Genomic DNA, 13,535 nt, shown 5'->3' on the forward strand with positions numbered 1-13,535 from the left:
ACTTTCGTACTTCCACTTTAGTCAACATTTATGAAAAAAGACCAAATGTTTAGTTTATGAACCAAGCAGAAATTTGTTGTCTGGTGTAGCTGCTGTCAGATAAATTTCATACAATAAGTTAATATTAAAACATTAATAAATCCAAGTAGTAAAATGTTATGCTCCCAATCTGAAGTAGGTATCATACTGAACCAGGTTCAGTCAGCAGACTTAAAGCACAGCAGCTGTTGAAATTCTGCTTTGTTTTCCTTGTGTTTCTTTCTTACCCATCTTAGTTCAGCTGCCATGTTCCTTGCTAGTCCCTAATGGGATCCAAATCTTCAGACTTGAGCCCTTTGATATACTTGTTCCTTTGATATATTTTGTAGTTGGGAGAAAAAAAAAATTGTTATTTTTATGGATTTGAAAAAAAATAACATTTCTTTAATTTTAATGAAGTTTATATTTATTTCTGAGGTGTATATGAATCATGACACTTTGTCATTGCCCTTAAATACTTAATTGCAGACTTATGCCTGGCTGTACTTTTTGCTCACTGATGCCTCCTTGTCCAAAAGAGTGCCTCAAAAGAAATTTCATTTGCAGATTAAACCTTCTGGAAAACCAGTAGGGACAGATCTAGGCCTGGACAGAGGACAACTCTTTTAGAGAGGAGAATACAAGAGATCATAATTTGGGAGAGGTCTTCCATGGAGCTCCTCTAAGAGGATTCTTTGTTTTTCCCAGTGACAGCACTTCTAGGAAGTGAGTAGCCAAACAGGTAAAAGAGGTGCTGCACTTAGTGTTTGCAAAAGTCATTCCAAAAGACAGGTAATGATGGAAAGGAATATTTTTTTTCTGCTTTTTCTGGCAGTCCTGGTTAACCAAACAGCTTGTTTTTGCAGGTGGAATAAAGGAAGAAAGGTGGCAATGCTACTGTTTTAGAAACATTCTAAGTTTGTTTTTCATTCAGAGTTACACAAACTAAACATGTGATGGCTCATTGTGCTGTAAAAGTTTATTAGTACTTCTTTGGGACAAATTTACACTTGCAGGGTGGGGAGGGGGAATATGCTTAATCCCAAATGTTAGACTCTTGCTACAGAAAATTACAATAGGGGATGGCTTGTTTGTCTTAGTGATTTTCCTGTTTATAACACATGGAGGAGTATCAGTCTGTGCCGTGATCTTGGACACACATCTACACATCGGCTTATCCTGTCCAAACTGGGGGGTGCCTAAAATTACCATTTTGCTAGCTTTAGGAAGGAATGAGCAAGGCACTTCATCAGAAAACGCTGAAGGCAACTTCCAACAGAAAACTCCTCTAGGCTAGAAAGAAAACAATCAGTTTTGATGGCTGTGGATTCTGAGTGTGTTCCAAAACTATAACCTCCTGATAGTCAAAATAGATGGGGTCTCCTAGGAGTCTCATAGAGAAACTAGGTTTGGTTTGGTTTGACTGGCAACAAGTAATGCTAATCCAGTGCCTTAATTCTTATTGAAAGTACCTGATAATGTGTTTGAAGAAGTGTGGGAGTAATGTGTTGCAGGCATAGACTTTTTGGGAAGAAAATGCCCCAATCCTGTTTTCCCCCTGACTTGTACCTTTAGTTGTGGCACTGAATTCATCCGGAACTGAGGTTTAGAAACAGTTGAAGAAAGGCCCATACTCTGTACCTCCAGCCTCACTTTCATGCACCCATCTGTATTTCTGTATGTAATGAGATAATTATTGCTAGTATGTCTGTGCTGGTGATAAAAAGTTGCATCACTGGCCATAGACTTCCAGTTTGTTGCAAAATTTTCATCACTGACTCCCTTTGTAGAACTCTGTGACATCTCCTAGAGTCTCAGTTGTCTGAGGGAATGTTTGGAATTCCGTATCCGGAACCTGCAAGTTGTAATATTCTACTTCTGCTTCTCCAGATATTTGAAATTGGAAGCTTTCTGGGAGTTAGAATTATTTTCCAGTTGTCTACGATGTTTTTGACTTGAAGGCATATGCTTCAGCTTGTTCCCTGAGTTTATATTCAACATATTCTTAAGAACTGGATGCGTTAGACAGGCTTTTTGGTCTTCGATATGTGAACATACCTGATACTCTTAAGGCTAAGACTGGATAATAGCCATGCTGTAATAACAAGTAAGAATGAAAAGGAGAATAATCCTGAAATAGCTTATGCTGCATTTATTTTGTCCTGCGAGAAGAACCAGGTCTGGTGCTAAATTCTAGGCTGAAATATAAACAGTTAACTCTAAATCTAAGAGAATCTAATGTGAGAGTAAATTTACTACTTCCTTCTTTTGGCACATACTCTGCATTTGCTTCAGACTTCCTTAGTTGAGAAAATAAATTAGAAATATAACTGATTAAACTTGTCATGGCTTAGTAATTTTCATCCTATTAGCAGTCATCTGGAGGCAGCTTCTCATTTGGCAGGAATGGATATGAAGGATCTGACATTAAAGTAATTTTGGTGAAAAGAAAAGAGTGTAGTAATAGGAACAGCTAACAAAAAATATGCAAGTTAAAATAGAGTATGTCCGATTAATTTGTACATTCTTTCACACGTTTTTGACCTGCTAGGATTTAGCAAGCATGAAGTGAAACATACTTCTAGCCATGAAAAGGGGGTTTCAATGAATCTTGAGTGTATGTGGACAGTCATTGAATGGAAAGGCTTTTAAAATCCATTCCAAGTAAGAGATGAAGCCCTGTCACTGGATACATTTGGTTAATGTACTTCTGCTCTCAAAGCTGAAAAGAATGGAAAAATTGAAAAGCCAGAAACTTCATCATACTACAGCAGGTAAAAGATAATGAAATACATGCAAGGTTTTTACCTTCTTGCATCTTCCCCTCTCACCAAAAACAGGTAGTGGATCATAGATGTTTTAACAATGGAATAGATAGCTGAGGTTGTATCTGAGATGTCCTGAGTGTTTTTAGGTTTTCAGTTCTCAAATAGGAAATACAGAGACAAAAGTTCCTGCAAGCGCAGTGTTGAAGCAGCATAACCTGGAAACCTGGATTTTTGTTCTTAGGGTTGCATTCTGTCTTTCAGGTGCTAACTCTCTGAAACAAGAGTGAAAAACTGGCAATCAGAATATATGTATCATATTCTGATATATATATATATATATATATATATATATATAGTTTTCTTAAATAAAGCTTTCTACATTCAGAGAAAACAGGTGGATTCATGCAATTGTAATAGCTACAAGCTACTCCTTTTAAATGATTGAGAAGATAATTGTTTATTATTGAAGGAAACTACTGCTTCTTTGCCCTGGTCAAGAACAAAAGCCTGACAAATTCACAGGGTACAAATCCAATTTCATATGAGAAATGTTACCCCTGTGAAAATGAGTTTGGTTTCCATTTGTGCTATGTGACACCCCAGCAGATCCGAGGGGATGGAGCTATGAGCAACCTAATCTAGCTATAGATGCCCCTATTTGTTGCTGAGGAGCTGGACTAGATGACTTTTAAAGGTCCCTTCCAACTTAAACCTTTCTATGATTCTAAGATGCCTGTTGCCTGAGAAGCAGCTTGCCTGGGAACTGTTCCTGTTTTGCCCCTGTTCAGCAAGCTGTGCTGCTCACAGTGTGGAGGAGACTTAAGCTGTGCAGCTGTAACTGGCATCACATGAGCAATCCCTTTGACTTGGAGATGTTGGTGGAGGCCCTGGCACATGCAGGCATTCAACCAATCTACTGCTCAGCTGCAGGAAGGGAGCTGGAGGAGGAAGTTTCCATTTTCTTGTGTTTCCCGCAGCATTGTTTCCATAAAAGCTGCCCTGGTTTGCTTTTGGATAGCAGCAGCAAAAACAATGAGCTTGCTTTGGAAAGCCAAGCTTGGAAGCTCCGTCCACAGTCTGTGCCAAGATAGCACAAGCACTGCAACCCTGGCAATAGAAATCCATAGCAAAAACTGTCCCTGGTTTTAGCCAGGGGTGAGATTTTGCCTGGAGACTAGAGGAGACCTTTCTCTATGAAAAAAAGTATTACCAAAGCCTTCCCGAACATAGTGAATATTTCTAGAATGGGAGTATGGGTCAGTGTTAAAGCTGGTTTGGGTAGTAATTCCACATGTGGCATTTCTATTCCTGCTACATGCACAGGAGGAGGCTGTGCTGTGCACCTCTGCTTGGCTGCTACATGATTACACAGCTGTAATGGCAAGTACGTTCTTCACATGAAGTTACTGCATGATGCTTTGCTGTGATGCTGTAGCCATCGCAGGCAATAAATATTGTCTGGAGGCGCTCTTTCTTTAATTTGTCCCTTTCAAGAACTTGAACGAGTGCCAGAATTTATTTTTAAACTTTATACAAGCAATTTAAATATTTGTGATGGTTCATTTTTCTTTCCTTACTATTTTGGGAACAGACTTTATTTTGCTTTGCATCGTTTCTGATCACTTTTGATGTTGGTTTTACTTCTTCCCTTCTGTAAGAAGATGATCTGATGTCCTGTGTTTACCAAAAGCTGATGGGTTCAACATGGTGATGCTTACCCTGGGGAATGACCAGAATGTATTTGCAGAAGTTCTGCTGTGCCCTTCTTTTGCCTCCTGAGACAGCTACCTAAAAATGTAATGTTTCTGACTTCTGAGCATGGCTCAGGAGAGCTGAACAGTGAGCAGATAGTTTAACATGTACTTACATACTATTGCTGTTAGTCTCTAACTCTTGTAAATATTTACCTTGTATCTGTCCCCACTTCCTTAATGCACCAGTTCATCTATTGTCAGCTTTTAGAATGTGGCAAAGGCAAAAAGGACAAGATTTTGCTTGATAGAGCTTTGTTGGTCTCTCACAATTGTTTTTCTGACTGCTAGGTCTGTTTGGGAGCTGCTGCTCCTTCGTGTGCCAGAGGCACAGAAGCTGTCATAATTCCTCACTGTCTTTTCACTACAAAGTCAGTGGTATTATTACAATACAGCAGGACATCTAACTTTAATGATTTCATTGCCTAAGACCTGTTTGTTTCTTTTGTGACTGATTGCATCAGGTCAGGGTTTTTGATCGTGAACTGTTAGGGTTGGGCGTCTGCCTTTGGTACAAATTCCATGTGTAAACAACAGCAGTACTAGTGGCTAAAAACACAGGGAGAGAGTCGCTAGGATGGAATAGAAACGTGTAAGGCTTGAATATTTGAGGGGTGACTTTCTTAAAGTAGACACCCCCAAAATAATCCAAAAGGGTATACAAATGATCTACTTCTTTTGGGAAAGCAAAGTTTAGGCTGGAAGTCCCACAAGAACTTTTTTATGTTTTTTGTTCTGGATTGTCTGTGTTGCAGAGATATTTCTAGAGATGGATGTGCTCTCATCCTTCCAGTTTCAGTCAGAACTAGAAATACAATAAAGGTCAGAACCAATTTATAGGTGTAATAAGGGAAAGAAAAAAAAAATCAAAAGCTTGTAAAGAGTCAGTCCTTAGCTCATGTAAAGCTTTGAGTATGATGTTTGTTTGTTTTTCACTTAGCTGCAGTCTTTGCCATGTGAACAGTGCACTGTTCTGCTGGTGGTTGAGAAGCAGCAACTGAAATTAAGTAGGTATAAGGAGAAAATAAGGAGTATCTGTGACAAATGTGTAGGTGTATATATGTATATATTTCTCTATATATTAGATATAATTCTAATATCAACACATGAGAACTATATAAATAAATACTTTTCTAATTGTCATATTCTTCCAGTATTCCTATAAAGCCTTTATTTATTTATTTATTTATTTTCTTTCTTCTCAAATTCTGTGAGTTTGTAGGGTTGGAGAACTTCTTAGGGACCTACATAAGGGCATGTAGTGACAGGACGAGGGAAAATGGCTTTAAACTGGAAGAGGGTAGATTTGGGCTTGATATTGGAAGATCTTTTCTGTGAGAGTGGTGAGATACTGGGACAGGTTGCCCAGTGAGGTTGTGGATGCCCCCTTGCTGGAAGCATTCAAGGCCAGGCTGGATGGGGCTATGAGCAACCTGGTCTAGTGGGAGGTGTCCCTGCCTACAGCAGGGTGGTTGGAACTAGATGATCTTAAAGGTCCCTTCCAACCTAAACCATTCTGTGATTCTATGTTTCATGTGAGGTGAAAGGTAATCAAGTCAGCTGGATAAATACTTATGCTTTGCCAGGTATTTTGCAAAGAGCTTGTTATAAAATAGCTTAGATCAGTATTTGGGAATCTTCTTCATAACAACACTGACATTATTCCTAGAGTGCTGCTTTTCTTTTTACTGCCTCTCATCACATTCTGCTGAATACATTACTCCAGTGCCAGGATGGATGGTAGGTGCAGGCCAGGAGACAAAAACTGATGTGTAGCAGTTTACTCTTGCCAACAGCTCATTATTACCCCCCAAAAGCTTGATTTATGACCCCTGGAGAGCATGGTGTGTAGGTTGGCTTGGGTTACCAAGGAGCATTCTGCCAAACTTACACTCCACCAGGAGCTCACTGGTCCGTGCTGGACCCATGTCTGACTAGAAGCTTTGACAAAGGAATTTAGTGCACCATTGTTGCAAACTACCCCCTCCATTCATTTGCATACAAATTTTGAACAGATCAAATATTCATCTTTATTCTCACCATTTGGTCTGTGCTTCTTCCTCAAAAAAGATTATCATTCTGAGAAGTAGCAAGAAGTGATTTTGTTTTCTTGTTGATGCATATTACCATATCTGGGTATGAAAGGCAAGCCTGTATCAAGCTGTGGTCTGCAGATGATTATCTTATGTACATAGTAAACACAGATGATAGAAGTCTTGGCCCATGGGATTGCTTCACTAGACAGATGGATGGAAATAACTTAAAATATGCGAGTTTTTCATTCCCTTAGGAAAGGCCCTTAGGTCAAGAAGTGTCTATGCAAACAAATCTTTATTATTAAATCTGTGTTATTACCACTAATTTACTAATATTTTGATTAATATTTACAACTTCTCAGTATACACTTTCGGTTTATCCTCTATTTTATATAAATCATACATTTCTGAGAAACAAGCTGGAATAAATTGTAGTCATTTGTCTGACAAACCCTTATGCTGTTCCTGATATCTGTTACTTTGGAGTTGGAATGATGTTGCTTTTTATGGTAATTATATTTACAAAGATTGTCCCTAAACAAAATTTGTTTGAAATGAAAACATATTCAGGAGTAAGCTTATGAGACATCTTCTCAAGGAAAAAGGAAAATACTTAAGGCTGTATTATATAAAATACATAAACTCCTAGTGTGACTTGAACTTCTGCTGTGCTACAGCACGTGAACCAAGCCATGGAATGATCAAATCCCAGAATGGCTTGGGTTGGGAGGGACCTTAAAGCCCATCCAGTTCCAACTTCCCTGCCTTGAGCAGGGACATTTCTCTCCAGATAAGGTTGCTCGTGGCCCTATCCAGCCTGGCCTTCAGCTCATCCAGGGATGGGGTATCCACAGCTTTTATGGTAAAAAAACAAACAAACAAACAAAAAAAAAAACACAAAAAAAACCCCACACAAGTTTAGGAGCAGTCCTTTGCCCTTCTGATCTATTTACCAGGACTATTCTTACCCTCTTTACACTAGGATCTCTGCTGGGTAATGCAAGAAGGGAAATCCCTGGTGGGAATGAGAGATGGCTGCAGCTCTTGCTGCAGTGCGTTTTATTCTGTATAATAGATCCCTTTCCAGTCTGCATTTTACAAGGGATAAAAGGTATTAATAATAAACCATATGCAGCACATGCAAAAAATGCTGCCTACATAGAGCAGAGCTAGGTATAGGTGAGTGAGAAGGTGAGCATGGCCTTGTGTGATGATAGTTGTGGAGTGCACTGTGCAACCAGCTGTAAGTAGAATTCTATTTGGTTGGTTAAATCCATACCGACAGCTCATCAAAACTTGTTTCTGCCTGTTTGTTTGTTTGTTTGTTTGTTTGTTTTTGTTTGTTTGTAACTTTTAATGTACTGATACTTTAATGCAGCATTTGCATTTGTATATTCTCAGCAGATTACTCTTCGGGTTTGGTAGAAAGACTGAAAACAAGTGTAACTTTTGTTTTTGCATGAAGAAAGCATTTTTTTTTTCTTTCCTCCCTGTACAGCCTCTCCTAAGTAATGCAAAGGGATTGAGCCATGATGCTGAGCATATTTCATTCCAGGTGAACTATCAAAGTTTGTTACGCCATAGTTCCCTAGGGAGAAACAAGTGATTCTGTTACAGGGGAAATAGCATGACTTAAGGTGTGGATTTCTTGGTTTGTTTTGTTTTCTCCTGGAACAAGATACCAGCAGTAATCATTTAAGAGAAAAACTGCTAGCCGTGCTGGCATAAATGATAGTTCCAAGCATATCCGAGTGATACTCATCTCACCCTGCTTTCTGTCTGGAGCCATTTGCTTTTGGTTGTCCTTATGATTAATGGTAAGAAATACTTTTAGGGCATGAATCCTCTCGCTTGCTCCACATGTGTTTTAGTGGAAGGTCAGTTGCACTCATTGATTACATCTCCACTGGCTCCCACAGAAGCCAAGAGGGCTTCTCACTGGAGGTAGGCATCTGGAACGTACTTGCATGTGTTTAACCAAACAAATCCCACTCAGTCCAGTGTTGTCTCACATTATTTGCAAGTTGAGAAGGAAAAATGATCAGCTGATAATGATCTGATTTGTTTCCAGTATTCTCTTCATTAAGGGAATTGGATTGTTTTTTAGTCAGAGAGCTGGAATAGAGAAGTGGCACAGTGAAAAACTTACTTTTTCCTCCCATTCTCTGCTGCCATATAACAAGGCAAGCACTAGAGTTTTTAGCTATAAATTTCAACTCAACATGGGACATAATAAAGTCTAGCTGAATGAAAAGGAATGAAAGCTAGCACAACACAATTGCTGTCATGTGTTCCTCCTCTTGCTGCCTGCTGGCCGTGGGCTATAACATTACAGGAGTCTTCTATGCAGGCAAATCCTGCTAATTTTCTCCATCTTCACTGAAATGTGGTGTGATGGCTATCCAAAATTAGTGAATGTGTACTCCTGTGTTATGTCTGATTATCCTACATTTATCCCTGCCTTGCTTTTAAAACAGCAACCAATGCCATGTGGGAGTTGGTCATAGCCTGTCTGTTGGTAGTCGTATTAATAGTTGGATTAAGACTCAGAGAACAACTCAACAGCTGTGAAAGATGTTAGCTAAATGGTCTTAACTTATGTTACTCTCTCTGGAGAGTTCAAAGTAGCATTATGGTTTACTTATTTTTTGTGTTTGTAATGACTGTAAAGCTATCTTGCTTTTGAAACTGTATTTTACACCTAATCTTTAGAAAACTAAGCAGGTGTAAGGATAGGGCTTGCTTTGTTGGAAATGGAGTGCATGTGAATACAGTAGCAAAACTCATTTACAATATTTGCCATCATTTGTGAGTTTGCACGGAAACAGGCCGTGCAATGCAGAAAGCAGAAAATGGGAATTTTGATACAGGGGGTTGGCTGGGGACTTCAGCAAGATCAAGTACTATAAGATTTTGCTGCTCCCTGGTAATGCCCACAGCTGCTTTGAAAATTTCTGCAAGCGAACCTGCAAGAGAGCAGGCACAATTAAACTCAGATATGACTTCTACGTTAGCATTCAGAGGCACTTGTACCCTGGTGTGGAGAAGAAAACTTCTCCTAAATCTTCTGTGAAAACATTTTTTTCCCTCATGGATGGGAATAATATATGTTTTAATTTTTTTAGGGGGGATTGGGGAATGGATGTAAATCTTAGGAACTGAAAATATACATGAGGTGTTTGAGATTTTAATAACTGATACATGATTTGGCTATGAGAGCTTACAGATTTATTCCTGTGTCTTTGCTTGCTTTGTGATTAGCTGTATCTCCAGGAAGTTACGTTACATTTTCTTGGCCCCTCTCAGGTCCCTCAAGGAATAAGGTGTTGATGAAACATTTGTTCTCATGTTCCCATGTTGAACAGTGGAGCTGAGATTTCATCAAGGTTTTGCTGATTCATGTGCTTTACGAGAATTACTGTGAAGATCTTTAACATTTTTGCCTCTAGTAACAGAAAAGTAGGAAAGAGAAATAAAATGTGTGGATGAGAATTATCAAGAAAAAACATAAGAAAATTGTATTCTCTCCACTTTGTTCTGCTGTGTGTTGTTTTGTTTTGTGTTTTTTTTGTTGTTTTTTTTTTAATTCAAGTTCCAATTAGATCTAATTTTTTTATTGTTTTTTACTGCCTGATAATTAACTTGATTCAATGCAAAGCAAGCAGTAAGAACTACTTAATCCATCTCCAAACAACTTACTATCTATTTTTAGGTCTGCTGTTAGACTGAAACATTTCATCAGCATCTGTCTGACAGGCTGAATTCCAGCTAGTTTCAGAGAGAGAGGTTAATGGAGTGGAGGCAACAGTAAGGTATCTTTCATGTAGTATGGTAGGAAATGGTTGAGCCATTGTTACCTCCTCTTCTAAGCTGAAGTAACTGCTGAAACTACACAGTGAGACCTAAGTAATATCAGTGATACTGTGAAAACAAGATAATGCTTAGGGCTTGTCTCCTTATATGAAGCCGCTACACTGAGTGTGGTCCAAAGTGCACCAAAATCAATGGAAAGTGTCGTGCTGTTCCGAAAGGGCTTTCATGAAACACAATGACAGTGGTAGCACTTGGCTGGGAAAAGAGGATTATGGAAAGTAATCAGATATCATAGCCTTTCTATAGCAAACAGCGTTTTTGCTGAGACACAGAAATGAATGTACTTCAGTCTCTGTTGAGTTTTGTAACCCCATAGATGAAGAACGGGTTTTTTTTGACACCATGGGAAGGGGAAAGCTGCAGGAAAGTAATTGTTCTTGCCGTCACTGGATAAAAAGAAAGAAACAAAATATGTGTCACTGACTGCTGCTGTGGGCAAGCATGCCTCTACCACAGCAGTTATCATCCCATGCACCCTGGCCCAACATGCAGAGTAGCAGCAGCCTGGATGGGTTTTGGGTTCTCAGCAAAGTAAGGAGGGATCTGTTGTCTCAGTGGTTAGCAATCTGCTTGTGAGTACCCTCTGTTAGGGCATGCAGAGAGGAGCTGGGCATCTTCAGCCCTGCACTGCTCACATGCAGTTGTAAGTTCTCTCACCTTCTCGGAAGATGAGAGCATCCCCTCTCGCCAGACCACTGGGACAAGTGGTCAGATCTGAAAGGGTCACACTGTCTCTGTGGGTCATGGACCTGGCATTTCCACTGATGGACAACAGGTGTGAAAACAGCATCTGCAAATCTTATGCCCTCATCTTGTCTGTAAACTGGGTCCAGTACATAATCCTCTTGTACACAGCTGCCTTGGGTAGCAGCTTTTGCTGCTCTCTTTTTAGCGAGCTTTCCTCTTCCCTAACTCTCATGCCTACTTGCGATCATTTTCTTTTACATGGACTTCATCCAGCTACGTGCAGAGACAGTGCTGAAGATGCCGTTCATGTCTGTGTTTCTCTGATCTGTTCCAGAGATACCACTTTTTCCCCATGCTAGCTGGCACAGTCACTGATTTCTAGGCCAGGATCCACAAGAGTGGAAGCTCAGGCAGTAGTGTGCAAGTAGTGTTTAAAAATTCAAAATGTAAACATGTAAAATAATCTAAGCACTCAAGCTCAAGCTGAAATTGTGACGGGGAGTTTGTTAATTTAAACAAATTACTTTTGGACATAGGAGTGCTGTTCCTAAAAATGTTGTTGACTAAAATGATGTGCACCCCGCTCTTTACTACTTTTGCACGTAACCTTTTTGCGGCTAATGAAGCTGTCTGTATCTGCAGGCCCTGTCTCATGGCTTCTACCCAGGAAGTTCACAGTTTTTTTTCTGTGAAGATTTATGGCTGTGTAATAAACATTTTCCCAGATTAGCACAATGATATTTTAGGTATCAGAGTTTAATCAATCAGTATGTGAAAGAAACCTTGGCAGGGCAGGAAGCTAACAAAACCATAGCACTTGGAGTCTCCTGGCTTTGTTTTTCAGCTGAACTGCCATTGCCCTGTACCCAGAGGTGAAGAAAACAGACTGCTTTTGTATTTGTTCATAAAGCAACATTATGGGTTGCACTGCTTGAACCCAGCTAAATCTACCTACCAATATCAACCAGAGTATGAAAACAATGTTGTATGGAATCTGGTCTCTCTAAGATTCCTGAATATACTGTATTTTTCTATATTTTTATTCCCTTGTATTAGGAGAGAAGCTCACAGTTTGGGCTCTGTACATGCAATAGATGCTGCTCTCTCAGCTCCATGCTTATCTTCCTTTGCTTTCTGTTGCCAGGTCTGTCTCTGTAGCTTTCTCCCAGTCCTTCTTTTTGTTGCCATTTTTCTCCATGAGAGCCAGATAGAATCTGTTTTTTTTTGATGTTTTTATGGCTCTGCTGCTTTCCAACTGTGTGTGGCTGCCATGCTTGCTCTGTCACCAGTCTTCCTAGAGAGTAACTTAAAAAATGCCTTTCTTAATGAACAACCTCACACCATATTATGATTTCCTGACATTCATTAACTGTTTTATGCTCCCTGGTTAATCCTGCAGAACAATAGGGCTTTTTTGCCTTGTTACCTGGGAGTACAGGAGTGATTTTATCAAATGATAAAGACATCTGAGTCAGAATCACTGTTCGTTATAAAGCTACGTTACTTGTGCTGCAATAGATGTAGCTAGCAGGTCAACTCAAGAGATTCTAAATTCAGTATCTTTCACAAAGAGATATGCACAATGCTTCTGTTCTTCTTTTTCAAGTATGCCTTCATCTATGTATGTGTTATCTTCAGTTAAACTTTATACTTTTGGCACTAGTGTTTATTTGGACAGCATCCTGATAATTTATTATAACCACTATTTTGTCCTGTGGTAGTGGCTAGTTTTTGTGCTGCCAAAAATTGATGGTTTTTGTGTTGTTGTTGACATATGTAGAAACAGTGATTTATTCATTTATTTATTTATTTATTCCTTCTCAGTTTTCTAGGAGAGTTCCCAGGAGCCTACAGTAGTGAATTCCAAAGCAATGGTTAGAAATATGAGAAAGTAGATCAGTCACCTCTTGTTCCACTGCTCCCACACCTGTTCTGTTTTTGATTCCAGTGATTATGTAATGTGCATTACTCTCTAGTAACAGATAAAGTTTTTAGTTGATTCCCTACAAAGGTGAAAACTTTCCCACAATTCCACTTCTGTTTGCACATGAAGAGGAAAAATGGTGCTCTCATAAGGAAGCTATAATTCTCATTTTGGTAAGCAGAGATCTAACCCTGTACATGCATGTGCCTTTATGGATGTTTTCTGAGCCACCAATCACTGGTAATGTAGTCGCTTCTTCATTTTCATCAGAGTTCACTTTGTCAAGGTCAGTATTGTTCCAGGATTTAAGTACACAGTGTGCCTGCCTGAGCATCCCATGAGCTTATTGCATACGTAATTACATGCCACCATGTTTCAACACAGTGCAAACAGCATGACTCAGGGCATGAAATAACAGTGAGCCTCGGCCAGGCAGCTCTTCATACAGTACTGTTCTTCACTAATGTAATTTCTTTAA

The sequence above is a fragment of the Coturnix japonica genome, chromosome 2 (assembly GCF_001577835.2).
Source record: "Coturnix japonica isolate 7356 chromosome 2, Coturnix japonica 2.1, whole genome shotgun sequence".
Classification (NCBI taxonomy): Eukaryota; Metazoa; Chordata; class Aves; order Galliformes; family Phasianidae; genus Coturnix; species Coturnix japonica.